The 17,500-nt window shown below is 32.9% G+C and overlaps 1 long non-coding RNA gene across 1 annotated transcript in view; it reads left to right on the top strand.

Annotated features, from left to right (window-relative positions):
* LOC137646751 (uncharacterized) overlaps positions 1-3,196 on the top strand; it is a 6,636-nt gene extending 3,440 nt beyond the window's left edge. The window contains exons 5-6 of the long non-coding RNA XR_011045444.1: positions 2,599-2,631; positions 3,079-3,196. This is a non-coding gene — a long non-coding RNA (uncharacterized lncRNA). The remainder of the gene's footprint in view (positions 1-2,598; positions 2,632-3,078) is intronic.
* The last annotated feature ends 14,304 nt before the right edge of the window (positions 3,197-17,500 follow it).

Here is a 17,500-nt window from a genome sequence, read left to right as displayed (position 1 = left end):
TCGTTTGTGTAACTTTCTTAGGCCAAATCTTTGTATTTGATGTATTGCACTTATTGCTTCCCTGAGTTTTAATTTGACCATTCGCTACCACATGCGAGACACTGATAATCTTCAATGTTTAGTCTGTTCTTATTTTCACCAGACTCTAGAAACCCTTCGTTGTTTAGGTAGTGTTACTCCTGAGTCTTTTCCTTGTTAATGCTAATAGTGATACTGAAAGTAGCTTTTCTCAGGTGTGTCTGTTATTATTGCTGCGTGGCGTTTCCTTTTGTTCATCTTCTAGTCTTTGTTGGGCCACCCTTTTTAAATGGCCTTAACTTCTCTGCGGTTGTGATTTCCCCTGTAGGTCTTTGTTATGTCTTTATAGAAGTATGTGATTGGTGTATGTAACGCCTATTTAAAACTTCACTGCTTTTGCTTGCAATAGGGTCCGGGATAGTATTCTCAAGGCTTATGTGCTGGGGAGTTGGGTGTTCAAGAATAGGTTTAGAGGTAGGTATCATGTAGCCTACTCAAACTCCTACAGTCAATAATTAGCATTTATCATTATCTTTGGTTTCATTGCCCATTTCCATAGCTTCTGCATTCATATATATATATATATATCTTGCGGGGAAAGTTGTTAGTGATTGTAACAACGAGTCCCAACCGAATTAATTTTCAACTCCTCCCTGAATTATGTTGTTTATATCAAGTATGGGGAAATTAAATCTAATCAGAAACAATTTTTATCTTGTTGTTGCTCATGCGGGTGATCAACTTCTTTCGAATTCAAAGATAATCCGGCTGTTTTTTTTTTTTTTTTTTTACAACCAAATGTCCAACGAACCTCGACGCCAACTATTGTTATATGATGAAGATAGTGACAGTTTATCAACCTAGCCCTGTATGCAACTAGCTCCAGTCTACCCAAAGCTCAACACAATTTAGCAGAACTCTTTTCCGGTATAATTTTAAAGTGATTAGCACTTACAAAAAGTTGCCGTAATCAACAACAACTGGCTATTGATAGATAAGGCCAAGACCAGTATTCAAAACAGTCGTATATAAAACATACAAGCGCATTGATGCTACAGAAACCCGCAAACAACTCTCAAAAATCCATCCATTTCTTCACAATATGGCACTTAGAATTGATAGTTGCATCAGAGACTCTAGATTGCAGGTTTAAGTTATTGCTGATAACATATGTGAATCATTCACATAACAGAAGTTTTTTCGGTATGGATTTGGTGTAGGAAAAAGTGTAGGTTGATATGAAGCCTATACTCATACACACACACACACACACACACACACACACACACACACACACACAAACACACACACATATATATATATATATATATATATATATATATATATATATATATATATATATATATATATATATATATATATATATATAAATATATATATATATATATATATATATATATATATATATATATATATGAATATATATATATATATATATATATATATATATATATATATATATATATATATATATATATATATAAATATATAGAGAGATAGATAAATATTTATATATATACATATATATATATATATATATATATATATATATATATATATATGTGTGTGTGTGTGTGTGTATATATATATATGTATATATGCATATATATATATATATATATATATATACATATATATATATATATATATATATATATATATATACATATATATATATATATATATATATATATATATATATATATATATATATATATATATATATATATATATATATATATATTACCATAGGTATATAAAATCCATTATTATGCATAATTCCTAGTAAATTTTCATACTGACTGATAGATCAGTTGATATGTGTAATTACGGAAAAAATTACCGTAAAAGTTCATAATTCCTAAAATCTTAGTAATTTTGCAAAATTATGCTAATTCTTCAGCATAAACCAAATGCATTTATAAGATAGTAGCGATGATCAATAAAATTTTGCTACCGGTATTCCATTCATACAATAACACCTTGAATGCTGTTTTAGTGAGTGCACAAACTGTTAGGGATATGCAGGCTATAAGGAGGGATTGAATTCACAGAGTCATGAATTTTTTAATCCACTAGAGCAACATCTTACATATGTTATAGATGCTAACCAAACACACAAATAAATACTGTGGCATCCATATGTAAACTCTCATAAACAGACACAGAGTCAGCATGAACATATATGGAACCAGATCCTCTTAGCAGGTTCAATGGCACACTAGTTACATCTAATTCTTGACTACAGAAACATTTTCAAACTTACCTAGTACAGCTGGTCTTGACAAGCAAAGATTTACTGATCATTGTGATAAACAAATTCTTTCACTCCATAAAGGTATCCTCACTAAGGTGTGTGCCTGTGTTTTCTACTGTTAATATATTATAGGTCGATACTTAAACCTGGAGAAGACATTACCCATGCAGAATATCAATATCTTTAACTTGAACATTCTGGTTTGCCTCTTCAGTATTGTACTGATATTTTGTAATACTTCCACAAGCACCATTTTTATATAATCTGTTTTCAACGTTTAATTGGTATTTTATCTTTTGCAGCAGTGGAATGCGCTGGTTAAAATTTCGAAGAAGGTATGATATGTTTACACAAAATACCTTATCGTCGCAAATAAAGGCTTACAGTAGAAAGTAAATGCAATGGATCATAGATATGTACAGACAAGAAAGACACCTTTCGCGTCAGAAATCTCAAATTTTTTCATTGTACAATAGCAACTCAGTAATAAAACTGAATGTTGGATTTATTTTTGATAGGTCACCAGGTCATGATATTGTAACCTTTTGACGCGCTGGCCTGTGTAATGTGGTTCAAATTAACTTTTAATTTTTTAATCTCTCAGATCAAAAATTATTCCCAAATGAACAATAATATCAGTTTTTTAATGAAGTCAGGTATTAGAAACTGGATTCTTTTTCTCTGATGAAACATAAATAGGAAATTATTTAACGAGAAGTGGAAAAGTGCCCAGTTGATTACTTTACATTGTTATAAATTTAAAATTTATATTCTTTTTTCAGGTCTATGACAGGTGTGGCGATATGAATGTGAGTGGATAGAGAAGAAATCCAAGTCCAAGAAAAAATGATGAAAAATATCTCCAAAATCCTGGATATAAAAATTCAAAATATACTTCTGTAATTGTTGCAAATTTATCATTTTAAAACAAATTGCTTAAAATTATTATCTCTTCATTTGTGCTTTATTGGATTATGGAATAAAACAAATTGTAATTATAATTTTCTTAAATATTTCCTTCTTAAATTATTTGATAATGTTTTCCTAGGGATTAATTTGATAGGCAAAATCGGAAAATAAAATCGAAATAAGAATTTAAAAATCTTTTGCACATCAACCCTACGAATATAAAATGGTATTTGATAGTTTTTAAGGGACTTGAAGTTTTTATATTTAACATCAACGTTTCAATTACTTTCTCATGATATATTTAGGAGTTTTAACAGAAAGAGAGACTCATTTACACCTTGGTTGATTGAATTGGCATACGATCTTAGCAATCACTAGTCCATTGATACACCATGCAGTTACTACACCCACTAAATGTGTATATAACATGCAGAAGTAGGTGATAGGAACAACCTACCCATACGTATAGGAAATCTCAGTCTCTTATACAATGATTATTTATACATATTTCAAATATGAACTTTTATCTGATTTAATTATCCCGAATTATTTGAAATTAGTGGGTGAAAGGTGTAAAAGTCTCAGATTTACGAGGAAGAAAAGATATTCAACAATGAAGTATTGGTCTCTCTTAATGTTTCTTGAAGTTAGAATTGAGTTAGTGAGCCTTAACATAATCTGTCTCTGTCATCTGTAATGAAAATACTGACTAATATTTCGCTTTTATACTATTGCATTACACTTTGTCAAGCAAAAAGTTTATGTCATAGTATTAAATATAACCAATAAAAACTTGAAGGATTTGTAATGTTTACATTTGCAGCAGAATGGCTAAATGGGTTGTCACCTTTAACATCATAAATCCAGATTAACTAAAGAAAATATATGTTAAAGTAATTATTCTTTTGCAAGACTAGATGGTGAGCTTTAGTGGGAAGAATTTTCATCTTTGGATATAGAAATAATTTCCTTTTATTTGTGCATAATAAAATAGGCCATCCAATATTCGATTTAGACACCCTGAAAATACTCAGACATACACTATTCATTCTTGAGTACCACCAGATTATATAAGTTGAATTTTTTTTAAACTTTTAAACAATATTCAAAAATACTTCATATGAAATATTATCTTCAGAATATAATTATATTATCATAATGGGAAAATATTTGCTTGAGGAATATAGTATAGCTTTATGAGAGGAATACACAATATTTTTTTGTTTTTGTTTATTAAAGCCAAAGCTTCAATTTGACATATCATCAATAATGACAAAATTAAGCTCACTAAAGAATTGCGTAGAAGTCGTTATAAATGGTTATATATATATATATATATATATATATATATATATATATATATATATATATATATATATATATATATATATATATATATATATATATATATATATATATATATATATATATATATATATATATATATATTTATATATATATATATATATATATATATATATATATATATATATATATATATATATTATATGTATATATATATATATATATATATATAAATATATATATATATATATATATATATATATATATATATATATATATATATATATATATATATATATATATATATATATATATATATATATATATATCAAGAACCGCTAAGGTAGTGTATGAGGCAATCAGTATGAAGCCTTAGGATCCTTGTCAACACTTATCATTTAACTCTGACAACTGTGACCTTAGTACCATCCAGACTGTGATAGCCATATTCTAGCGAGCGCTTCAGCCAATGTTAGACCAGATCTGTTCGAGACTCAGTAGGGCTTCCGCTCATGAAGATCAATCATTGACTAGCGGCTCATTTGACTACTGACTGCACTAAGCCGTATGAATACAGTCAGCAATTGTGTACCTACTTCCACTCACTTCTTGAGTGATGATGAGTTGAGACATCTATTTCCTTCCTGCAATGTATAGCAGCCGAATTCATTCATAATTTGTATTTGATAGTTTACATTTTCATTTCTTATTTTTAAATCTTGAATGCAGGTTGCTGTCCTACCTACCGATGACCAACATACCACAGCTACTGGCGGCATGTAGTACTAGTAAGAGAATAAAAATCACAGCTATTGAGAAACTAAATTACAAGATAACCTGCTTCAGAGTTAGTGTATATTCGATATATTATTATTATTATTATTATTATTATTATTATTATTATTATTATTATTATTATTATTAATTTCACTACCATTACTATTATTAATAATTTATTTATTTATTATTATTATTATTATCATTATTACTATTAATATTATCATCATTTTTATTATCATTATCATTATCATTATTAATATTAATATTTTTATTACCATTACCATTATTAATAATTTATTATTATTATTATTATTATTATTATTATTATTATTATTATTATTATTATTATTATTATTATTATTATTATTATTATTATTATAGGGGTGAGTAAGAAAGGGGAACGAACAGAAAAGAGCAATATAATCACTATGGCTTCGGAAGAAAAGTATTTGTTGCTGGAGTGAAACAAAAGAGAAGCTGAGGATGATGAAATTCCAGTCAGGTTCCCAAGACACTCACGTGATTCCTGGACTGGAAGGATGAGACACTCGCCCTATCTTTGACACTGATTATCATCCTTATGGTATTTTAGGATACTCGACTTTTGGATCCTGGGAATATGCAAGTGGTGGTTGCAGCTTCCTTAAAATTAAGTTGGCTCTATGCCCCGCTGAATAATGGAAGTAACATGCTTGGTTTAAAGGCCACCCATAAAAGACAGAGGCAAGTGTGAGGGACATTGCCCTAAGGCCAGACATCCTAGCGACCCCCCCCCCCCCCCAAAAAAAAGGGGTTTCTCCTTCAAGTAATTGAGACTTATTTATTTATTTTTTTTTTTTAATTTTATTTGGATGCAGAAATATTGAAATGTATTATACCAAAAGTCTAGGAATATTCTTACAGTGATTCTTTCATAAATTGACTTTTTATGTTCAAAGCAATTTCCAAAAAAAATTAGTCATTTGCTTATAACAGACTTACTTATTATGTTGCATTAATAAATTATACCTTATTTTGATGACAAAGACATACATTCATATTTGAAAACTATAAACACAACTTGGCCCTTAAAAACAAAAATCTGAAAAAATATTAAACTTAATCAAAAGTTCTAAAATATTGCAGAAAAACGTTAATTTTCTATTGTGATTTCAGTACGATATAAATTTTTATAAAGAATATATATAGTTTTTAAATTTTAGACTGAGAAAATATTTTGATAGCTACGATATACTTAAATAGCATAGTTCTGGGTATCTAATTACCTTTTTTGGAAAAAATATGAGTCATCTCAAATTAAGAGTCTTGAGATTTATCTGAGTTAAAGCATTTTCTATTATTTTTTGCCCAATGTTTTTTTTTATATATATAGAATTGAATTATAACAGGATTATAGGTTTTTCAAAATAACATTTTTTTTTAATCTAGATTTATATAAAGTTTAACAAAAACAAAAAAAAAATACTCGACAATTAAATACACTTGATATTTAACAGACGTCATACTTCTCACAAGATAATGAGCTATGCCAGCATTCCAAAAGAATCACATGACATATATTTACAAAATAGTAATGTTTTCAAAATTATACAATAAACTGATAATAAACCATCATAAAGATATTATGTATTTAAAAATTTCTATCAAATGACATTCTGCATCTACATCAACTTCACCTTCAAGTTTATAAATGAACTCACTGTTCATACATAAAACTCCAAGGCTTTCAATACACATTGTAAGAATGCATAAGACCAATTTTAAAGCATTTACTGCATCTAGTAGTCTTAAAATCCTTTTTTTTTTTTTTTTTTTTTGTAATTATATCTGAAAATCTTTAGCAATTGTTCAGCTGCAGGACACTTACACATGTAAATTGGAAGTATTTTCTCTTTTTTACATCTCAACCATAGCCTTCTTGATCAAGATCTTTTCTTCGCTTCCATAATTAGACCTGATAGAATATACAAAGAGGATGACAAGCTGATGAATCTGATGTCGGAGGCCAGCTCTCAGGGCATAGTGCGTTAGTAGTTGAGGAAATGTTATAAGAATGTTGTTACTCAAATCTTATCAAGCGTGATATCTGATTTTTCGTCATAAACTACAACTAATAATTTTCTTTCGGCACGATTAATTTCCTTTTTAGTTTCATTTGAGTTCAAAAAGACCTTGTTAGAATGATTAAAATTTTCAAATAAACTTATGTAGAGTTGTCCTTTTTATCAATAGAAAAAAATCGTGATGTATCACACCCTAACAGAGCATGAATGAATAGAATTGTTTTACAAACTTCGAACCCCATTTATAATTGAGTCTCCCTGATATCCCAAATTTTAGAATAACTTTTTGATTCCGACTTATTTTCTGATGTTAGAAAAATCTTAGGTATTTTTCATCCACATGATGAAATAATATCCATAAATCCGTATCCTCTCGAATACCTAATTATTTATTCTTTTTATTTTCTGCCGATTTGATTGTTGCTGTTTCAACAATTAAAAAGTTAGAATATCAGGATGAAATAATACTTTCAAGATATGCCTGATCTATCTTAACATCAGATATTTTTAAAAAGCAATGCTTATTATTAACATTAAGAAGAAAATCATTTTTGTTAGACTTAACCCTGGATAGGTACGCTACTCGTACACCCCTTTAAGGGTATACTCGGTCGCGCGCGACCCCGAGTCCAAAAAAAAACTCAGAAAAAATTTAGTTACGCATCAATCTGTAGTGTTTGAATTGATGAAAATACTTCAAAGAATGCTAAAACTACTGAAATTGTGAAGGATACCCATCTACAATATACCTATTTATTGGAAATATATTAAAAATTTAAGTATACAAAAAAAAAAAGACTTGAAGTAAATATTCACAAAAAAATAGAAATATACATATACACATAAATCCCTTTGGGGACACCTTCTTAGATGGCAAAGCAACAGCGTGTAATTGCTGGAAGTGAGTTGGACCCATAGAAGTCAAGATCTGAAATGAGAAAAAAAGGGTAACTTTTTTTGGCCAAATAATCTGTCCAAATTTCATGAATTTTTTGGGGTACCCAAATGAAATAGGAAGAGGGTATTTTTTTTATAGAATAAACTCATATTATCCTAGAACAGAAATACATAATAAAATGTGCACTAATATGTAATTTACTGTTATATCAGGGGTGAAATCTAAAGGTAATTTTTTGACGGCCTAGTTTTACAATGTAAATTTCTTATGAAAATAATTTTATCTCCTATAAAATATGATATTTATACATTAAAATATACAAAAATATCACGAATTCAATACAGAACAAGAATATATAGAGATATGCCAACTTACCTTTCGGGTATGTCAACAAAATGGCCGCAAACCGCAACAACTCTTACAGCCCAATCTACCACTTGAAATGAAGAATGGGTATGCAAGCTCCATATTATTATCACCATCTCTTTTTAAATCCATTAGAAGTGTGTTGATGACATCCATGCCGAGGGAATACTGCCTGCTGGCCATTATTGAAGAGAAATTCAAAATAAATAGAAAAAAATAAGAAATTTGCCAAAATTAGAAAAAATTCAGAAATTAGCATTTGAGGGAAAATGGGCCCTCATGGCAATATATGGCATCTAAGCCAAAACCAATGTCATACAAGCGGTAGAAACACCATCCACCCACACTTTCCAACTATAAAGAACCAAACAATTATCAACAATGTTCGACAATTTATAATTATTTAATAACTTTGATGTTTGATCACTTACCCCATAAAGGTATTTCAGGGTCGAGGTCGATCCTGGGGGGGGGAGGGTAAAAAAACGGGAAGGAGGGGAAGTTAGACGAAAATCAGTCCTAAAGCAGACAATGGCATGTAGACTAGTCACCCCTTGCAGGTCGATCACTTCCATATTCTACACAGCTGATGATTTATGGGGAAAAAACAGGTTTTGAAAATGCTGTAGGGGTCGCGTACGACCCATCACACCTTTCCAGGGTATTCTCTTTAAAGTTAACAGATGCTTCTCCTCTTCCCTTAGATTTTCAGATTATGAGAGGTATCTTTCATAGAAGGATTATCATCATATCCATCAAATGCAAGCTTACTTTCTCTTCCATAGTGCTTTACAATATAATTTACATAAGTATCACAAATGTTACAGTAAGTCTGTTATTCAGTGCAAGGAAACTTTTGAAGTACAGATTCTCTATCAACTACACAAGTAACATTTTCTGGAATCATGTGTTTATCTGATACAACTAATGGCTAAATAGCATTTGCCAGCTAAGTTTTGTTTTCCTCTTTGAATAATCCAATAATTCTAATTAGAACAGGAAGATAAGGCAGTTTCAATATCTATATCATATTCAATACCTCTGACAACAATTACTAACCGCTGAACATTCATTGGAGGTCAACAACAACCATCTCATCATTAACTTTGACTGTGGAATGGGCTTTTATCGTTACTGCTGTGAATTCCTTTTTAAATTGTAATTTACAACCGATTCACCGCACATTGATTTGATAATGTTTCCTATATTCTTGGCATATCCAAATTGTCAATAAAAATAGTGATCTCTCCTGTATCTATGTTCTTGAGCTATTCATATTTTTTCAAAACGGTTTCTTACAATTGCATATTTTGAAATTTTTCATGAATCTTGAGAATCTCTTTCAAGGAGAGTATCTGTAGTTTCTTTGTAATAATTAGTAGTTTCATGAATCAAATTAGTAACAGAAGAAGCCAAGCAATTCTCTGTAGACCTGATATTCCCCTTCCATGGGTAAAATCATATGTAGTTATTAAATTTCTTTTAGGACTTGCTCCATAAAAAGATTAGTTGTAAGTCCACCTCAAAACCTTTCACTTCTCCGAACCACATAATATCTTTGGTAAATTTTGCATCCATGATTTAGCAGTCTTTGAGTTTGACAAATACTTCTTATATTGGTCTAATTTTTTCACCAATTTTTTTATACTTCCATTTCGTGTTATTTCTTCAGCATTTACTCCGGCTACAATTCTCTTGTTTAAAAAAATCATAGATTTACTGTAATTCAACTTGTCCAAATAGGTCAAAATTATCTGATCGATGGCCACTAATTTCTTCCATAAAAGGAAAAATAATATATTTCTTTACATTATAATTGCCTGGAGAGCAGCAAAGATGACCACGCAGTATTCAAGCAATAGCTTTTTCATTCAGTTTATATGTAATTGTGTTCTCAGCATAAATAGTTAATGACATTTTTTTTTTTGCAGACCAGTGATGTCATTAGGCACCCTATGGATCCAAGAGAATACCTTTCTATATAAAGTCCACTAAGTTTAAAAACTATCTCCTTTAAATGAGTTCATTATTTTGTTAAATGTGAATTCCTTTCCTATACTGAGGTATATCCAAACTAAGTGTTGGACTTGAAATATAGGGTTTTGCTTGCTTTGTGACAAAATGCATAGTTGACAATATACATAACTCATCAGTGGATTTCATGTCAATCATAGGCATAAATACAATTGAGCTTTGTCCTTAATGTTCCCTTTTGTTTATCATCTGTATACAGCCATTCCACAAAGATCACTTTGGTTTAAGCATCCATGAAGATTTCCAAAGAATATCGAAACTGCTTGTTGTATCAATGCCTAAAAATTGTTGTTGAGGTTCATTTTCCATAAGTGCTGATTTTTTAAAAGGAAAATATATATGATTATCTATTTGACCTTTCTGTATAATATCATCTGACATTACAATTTTTCTTTGGAACTTGTTTTTTTGCACTTGCCTTTGATGTTATAGTTACTATAATACCCATTCCACAAAATGTGTCTTGAGACCACCGATTGTTCGAATGTTATGATCAACATTATCTGTAACATGTTGATAAAGTGTTTCTTTATCAATTCCTTCAACATCAGTTCTTTGATGAAAAATATGGTAATTTTTTACAAGACCACGCTCTACATTTACTCCAATAATAATGCAATCCTGCAGTTCTCATTTTCTTGCACAGTAATTAGGTGGTTATTTAAATTCTGGTAAAGCAATAATTATCAAGATATGTTGAGGAGGGGGAAGGGGTTATAAAAAAGAAATAGCTCGGTTTCCTCACTAGACGACTTGGAACTGACATGTCAACATAGTCAACCAAACAGAATTCGTGATGCAAGCGTACATAAACAGAAGTTCGGGATGGCAGCGTACATTTGATATACTGTATATTCATAATATACCTTATTAAATATGGATTAACTACTCAAAAGTGTCCATAAAATATGCAATTTACAAATCGTGATACTTTTGAGTAATCACTCAATTTTTTATTAGGTATATTTTGAATATACAGTATATCAAATGTACGCTGGTATCGCGAACTTCTGTTTATGTACGCTGGCCAAATTCTGTTTGGTTGACTATGTTGACATGTCAGTTCCAAGTCATTTAGTGAGGAGACCGAGCTATTTTCTTTTTATAACACCTTCGCCCTTCCTCAACATATGTTGCTAATTATTGCTTTCCCAGGATTTAAATAACCACCTAATTACTGTACAAGAAGATGAGAACTGCAGGATTGCATTATTTTGGACTAAATGGAGACCGTGGTGTTGTAAACAATTACCAAAAACATCAATTTATTTAGAATTTTTAAACTTCTGTATATGCAGAGCAAAATCCATGGCTATGGGAGAAATTAATACAAAATTTAGATCCAATGCCAAGCCCAATTTCAAGAGGAACTACACTAGCTTTAGGCCTTACCGCTTGCATAATTGCTTGTACAATGGAAGCAATGATTAAATCACTATCTTTAAATTTAATCATATTTTCTAACAAATAAAGTACTGAAGGGGGGAAGTATTTTTTGCAATGTTCTGGCGACCTTTTATCACCAGTTGAAGTACAGAATTTCGATGAACTGTCACATCGCTTCTCATCAATATGTATGATTTTTTCAACAATTTCTGTAATGATTCTTTTTTTTATGTTTAAAGAATTTTTAATGCCTTTATTCTAAATAGTGACAGCATTGGCTAATACATTTACCTTTGTAAACAAAATGATATCATCTCCAAAATGATCAGTCAAACGTTTGTTTTAGCACCTTTGTAGTAAATGCTTCACTCGAAGAATCGCTGAGTTTCTCTTTCATTAGCAAAACTAGGTCATTACCTGCAGTCTGTTCTTCATAATTTTCTTTTAAATGGTTTACCACAATCAAGAAAGCTGATTTGTGATCCATATTTGAAGATTGACTCTTTATTTTTTTTTTCTGTCATATTCATGGCATAGAATTGCCTTTTATTACCTGTGAATCCCCATGATACGGAATTGTTCGAAAACTAGAACTACAAAGTTTAAGATGAGGACAACTCTAGCATGAAGAGCATTCAAACAAGCAATAAGACCTTTAACTTCCAATGCCCATTTATATTACGCTTTTTGTTGATGTCGGCTACCCCCAAAAATTGTGGGAAGTGCCTTGGTATATGTATGTATGTATGCTTTTTACAAATATCAAAAATACTTTGATAAAATTCATGAAACTCACACATAACCTGGTAAGCCTTTTTCTTCTTGTTTATTTTTTCACTCATTTTATTTTCAGTTTAAATAATTTAAAATTCTTTGTAACATCTACCAGAGCGCTTACATATTCCATCTTTTTTTTTAGTGGGGTGGGGAGTGAAATATTTTTTGTCCTAGCCTCATGGGTTCCTTATTAATATGGAATTTCTATTACAAGATATTTTGAATTTTATCTGCTGGAGTAAACACTAATTCACTATTTCTTTCCTTACTTGCAACATTCATATTATTCCCTCTTTCCCTTTGATGGGCACAATACGCTGGGAGTCATCTTCATCCTCCTGATAAATGCCATATTTCTCCATGTTAATCTTTCGTGTTTTTTTTTTTTTTTTTTTTTTTTTTTTTTTTTTTTTTTTTTTTTTTTTTTTTTTTTTTTTTTTTTCTTTGTTGAAAATTAGAATTTTATGCAATATAAATAATTACAATATAGAATAATCATTATTGACTCGTGTGCCGACGATTCCGCGCAGGACAGTTCAGCGCCGACAGTTCAGCGCTGCCAATTCAGCAAATGACAATTCAGCTTAGAATCAATTCAGTGCATGACAATTTAGCATAACGATAAATCAGCACTAGGACAATTCAGTGCAAAAATGCACACACATTCACCCAGATCTTATTATTAGCATATAAAGATTATTTTTCTTATTATTATCATTGTCATTATTATGATTTTATTATTATTATTATTATTATTATTATTATTATTATTATTATTATTATTATTATTATTATTATTATTATTATTACTGTGGTTGTTATTGTTAACAACCACTGAATAAATAAAGTAAGTTATAGTACAAGCTTAGGACGGTATATATTCCCTTTTCTGGAATACAGTTGTTTATAAACATTTGCTTAGTTAAAACTGAAAAGCCAGCCTTATGGAGCGGATTCTATCGGAGAAAGGACGCGAGCATATTTTATTAAATGGATTTTGCTATCGTTTGGATAGAAAACTTGGGAATGGAAAAGAGTCTTGGCGTTGTACACAAGACAGATGCAAAGGTCGAATCCATGTCAACGGAAACTTGTGGGAAGATGTAAAGGTGAGCCAATTCCAGCACCTAATGATGTCGGTGATATTGTATTACCCGAACATTTGCGTGTAACACACAGTGGAGAACCTTTTTTATTGTACGATTCTGGGGTTGAAGATACAAATAGAATGTTTATCTTTTCGACTAGAAAAAGTGTTGAACTCCTCAAAAAATACAAAAACTGGCTTGCAGATGGTACATTTAAGGTAGCTCCGCGCCTTTGTGAAGGATGTCACATGGATTGGTCGTCCATTCCGTCGTCGTAGAAGAGATGCGGTTTTTAAACCCGAGTTATGGACTGTTTTTGATCGAGTGCAGGGCGACCTACCTAAGACCAATAATTCATTAGAAGGGTGGCACCGAAGTCTCCAGTTAACATTGGGTCATAACCATCCAACCTTTTATAAGTTTGTCGAGTTTCTTAAACTAGAGCAAGATAGCATAGAGAAAAGGATACTGAGAATAAGAGCTGGACACGACGATGGTAGAAAAAACCCAAAATACCAAAGGACAGCTAAGGCAATAAAAACGCTTGTTAATGAGTATGGAAGTCGATTTGATAAGTTGGAATACTTACAAAATATAAGCTACCTCATTGAATTGCAGAAATAAATTAATTCATTTCTTTTTACATATACTGTATGTATTATTTTTAATATGTAAATTTGATAAATCTTTTATATCCCTTTTTATATATTATCAATAGAGTGTTAAAACTTTTTGTTGAATTTCCTTTTAGTTGCTTCCTTATGCTGACTTGTTACTGTGCTGAATTGTTCTTATGCTGAGCTGAATTGTTCTTATGCTGAATTGTCATTCACTGAACCGTGTGTGCCTTTTGGCGCCGAATTGTCATGCGCTGAATTGATTCTAAGCTGAATTGTCATTCGCTGAATTGGCGGCGCTGAATTGTCTGCACTGAATTATCCAGTGCGGAATTGTCGGTGTACCATTATTGACTATATAAGTGCAATTTAGGATGGGGAGATTTTTGGATGTGGTATTTTCCTTGAATGTCGCTCACAATTTGTCAAAAAGTAAAAAATGGATATTTGTATTAGAAAAAAAAGTTAGAGTTCATCCCCCTTAAATGTCAAATTAAACCCGAAATTGGGTTCTCCCAACCAAATAATGCTTTTTGATTATACTCACTTACAAGCAAAGCAATTTTTAAGATATATGGGGGCACCTGTACCAACCGTGTGTCACACGATCGTAATTTACATAGTAACAACATTTAATTTTTTGTATGTATTATGCTTGTATCTTTGCTTTCCCCTCGCACTGATAAGAACCTAAAATAACATGCGAGTTTTTCTCACCGTTAACTGTTAACCGGTGAGCTTTTCGGTTGAACATGAAATTGCCTGTTATGTTTTTTATGCCCTTTTTGCCTGGGGTTTATGTATATATAAACGAGCATTCTGTAGTAAAGTTTACTCAGTTGCTTTCATCCTACCTTTCAGTCACAACCTTCTCTCGGCTTGTCACATTGGTGACCATGGAAGTTGACTTGCTCCTCCCGTATTCCAGCCCCCCTCGCCCCTCCATCGTTGGTACTATGGCGGACTCCACAGGAGTTGGTGCTGCCCCATTGAAATTTTCGTAGTTCGCCGGCAGAGAGGCGTTTGCTTGGTTTCAGCGGGCAGAGGTCCAGTTTCGCATAAGGGGCGTGACTCGCTCAACCAACAGAGCAGATTATGTTCTCGCGGTGATACCCGAGGATACCTTCCTGGAAATATCTTACCAGCTTTGTGAACAAGGAGACAACCCAATAGCGTATGACGCCCTTAAAACATACCTTCTGCAGCAGTACTCGCCGTCACCAGCCGCCCGTATAGCAAAGCTTTTTCAGCTCTCTCAACAACCATTAAGGGACCAAAGAGCTTCAATCACCCTCAGGGAAATGACCAGTATCACTCACCTGCAACGTGCTTCAGACGGCTCTCCTCGTGAGGTAAACCTACTTCATGCCCTTTGGATACGCCGTTTACCCGAACCTGTACGTGCTGCCATACCCGATGTTGATAGTTTACCCATAAGGGACTTGATGACTAAAGCCTATGCCCTTATGGACCTCCACTTCACGAACTTCAAGACCTCCATCAATGCTGCCACTCCTGACAAATAGAACACCTATTCAACGTCAACTGAAGCTGACGTTAATACCGTAGGACATATACGTCTACCCTGTGACGCGCCGAAGAGGCGACAAAGCCACCAACTAGTCCCCACTAGCTCGCGCCCCAAACAACGACTTCTACAGCCACTTACTGCCTCCCATCCTCCACTGTTTTGCTACTACTACTACAGATTGGGGGCAGCCGCGAAGAAATGTGCCAAGAATTGTCAGTGGCCAAAAAACGTGTAAGTAGGCCATCGCTCATGGAGGTGGCCTCCCGTATTCCTAATCTTTTCTTTTTACATGATGCAGGGACTGGCATGCGAATTTTGGTAGACACGGTTGCTTGTTGTTCTCTTTTGCCAAGGGAACTCTTTAGGACACAACGTAGTCAGTCTATATCCGCCTGGTACCTGCCAACGGATCTGCGATACACAACTACGGTTACGAGAACCTCACATTATCGTTTGGAAATGGTAAATTTAATTGAAAGTTTCTTGTTGCTGACGTCACATTGCCAATCCTCGGTGCGGATTTCCTCTCTCATTTCCACCTTCTGGTCAATGTCGCCAACTGAAGATTGGTCAACACAGACTAGTAGTACTTGTTGAATCCTCTTCAACTCGCCCCCTCCAGCCTTGTTCTCCACATCAGCGCACCCACAGATACCTACGACCACCTCCTCACGTCGTACCCGGAAGTTATCCGTGTTCCTGCCAAGCACAGTATTTATCACCATATCAAGACAACGGGACCCCAGTCTTCGCAAAATTAAGACGTCTGGTACCGGAACGATTGGCAACCGCCAAACAGATGCCAAAATGAAGGAAATTTGCCTTTGCCAAAAGGCCTCCAGCCCATGGTCGTAACCCTTACACATTGTTATGAAGAAAGACAGCTCGCTATGTCCGTGTAGGGATTACAGGAACCTGATCATGCTAACATTACTACCCCCTCCCAAACATCGCTGATGTGACCTCCTACCTGAACAAAGCGAAGGTTTTCTCCACAGTCCACCTCCCGAAGGGGTATTATCAGGTGAACCCAGAAGACATCCCCGAGACCTCCATCACCACTCCGTTTGGTACATACACCAATTACTCCTGCTTCGGCCTTCGTAATGCTGTTGGCCACTTTTCAACGTCTCATGGATGGCATATTAGGGGACCTCCCCTTCTGTGTATGTTATGTGGACAACATACTTATGTTCTCTTCCTCAAAAGAGGAACACATCCATCACGTGCGCATCGTGCTCGACAGCCTGCAATACAACGGCCTTGGAGTCTGGTACGACAATTGTACCTTTGGTGCCCACAAAGTGTCGTTCTTAGGGTACCACATCACTCTTGAAGTAGTGTATCCCCTTCCTGAGAAGGTAGCAGCTGTTCAGAACTTCACCACGCCCTCAATGGTCAAAGCTCTGCAGGAACTCTTGGGCATGATCAACTATTATCACCGTTTTCT

Source organism: Palaemon carinicauda, chromosome 9 (assembly GCF_036898095.1).
Source record: "Palaemon carinicauda isolate YSFRI2023 chromosome 9, ASM3689809v2, whole genome shotgun sequence".
Lineage (NCBI taxonomy): Eukaryota > Metazoa > Arthropoda > Malacostraca > Decapoda > Palaemonidae > Palaemon > Palaemon carinicauda.
The sequence above is the reverse complement of the archived record's forward strand: the minus strand, read 5'-3'. Positions and strand labels throughout refer to the sequence as shown.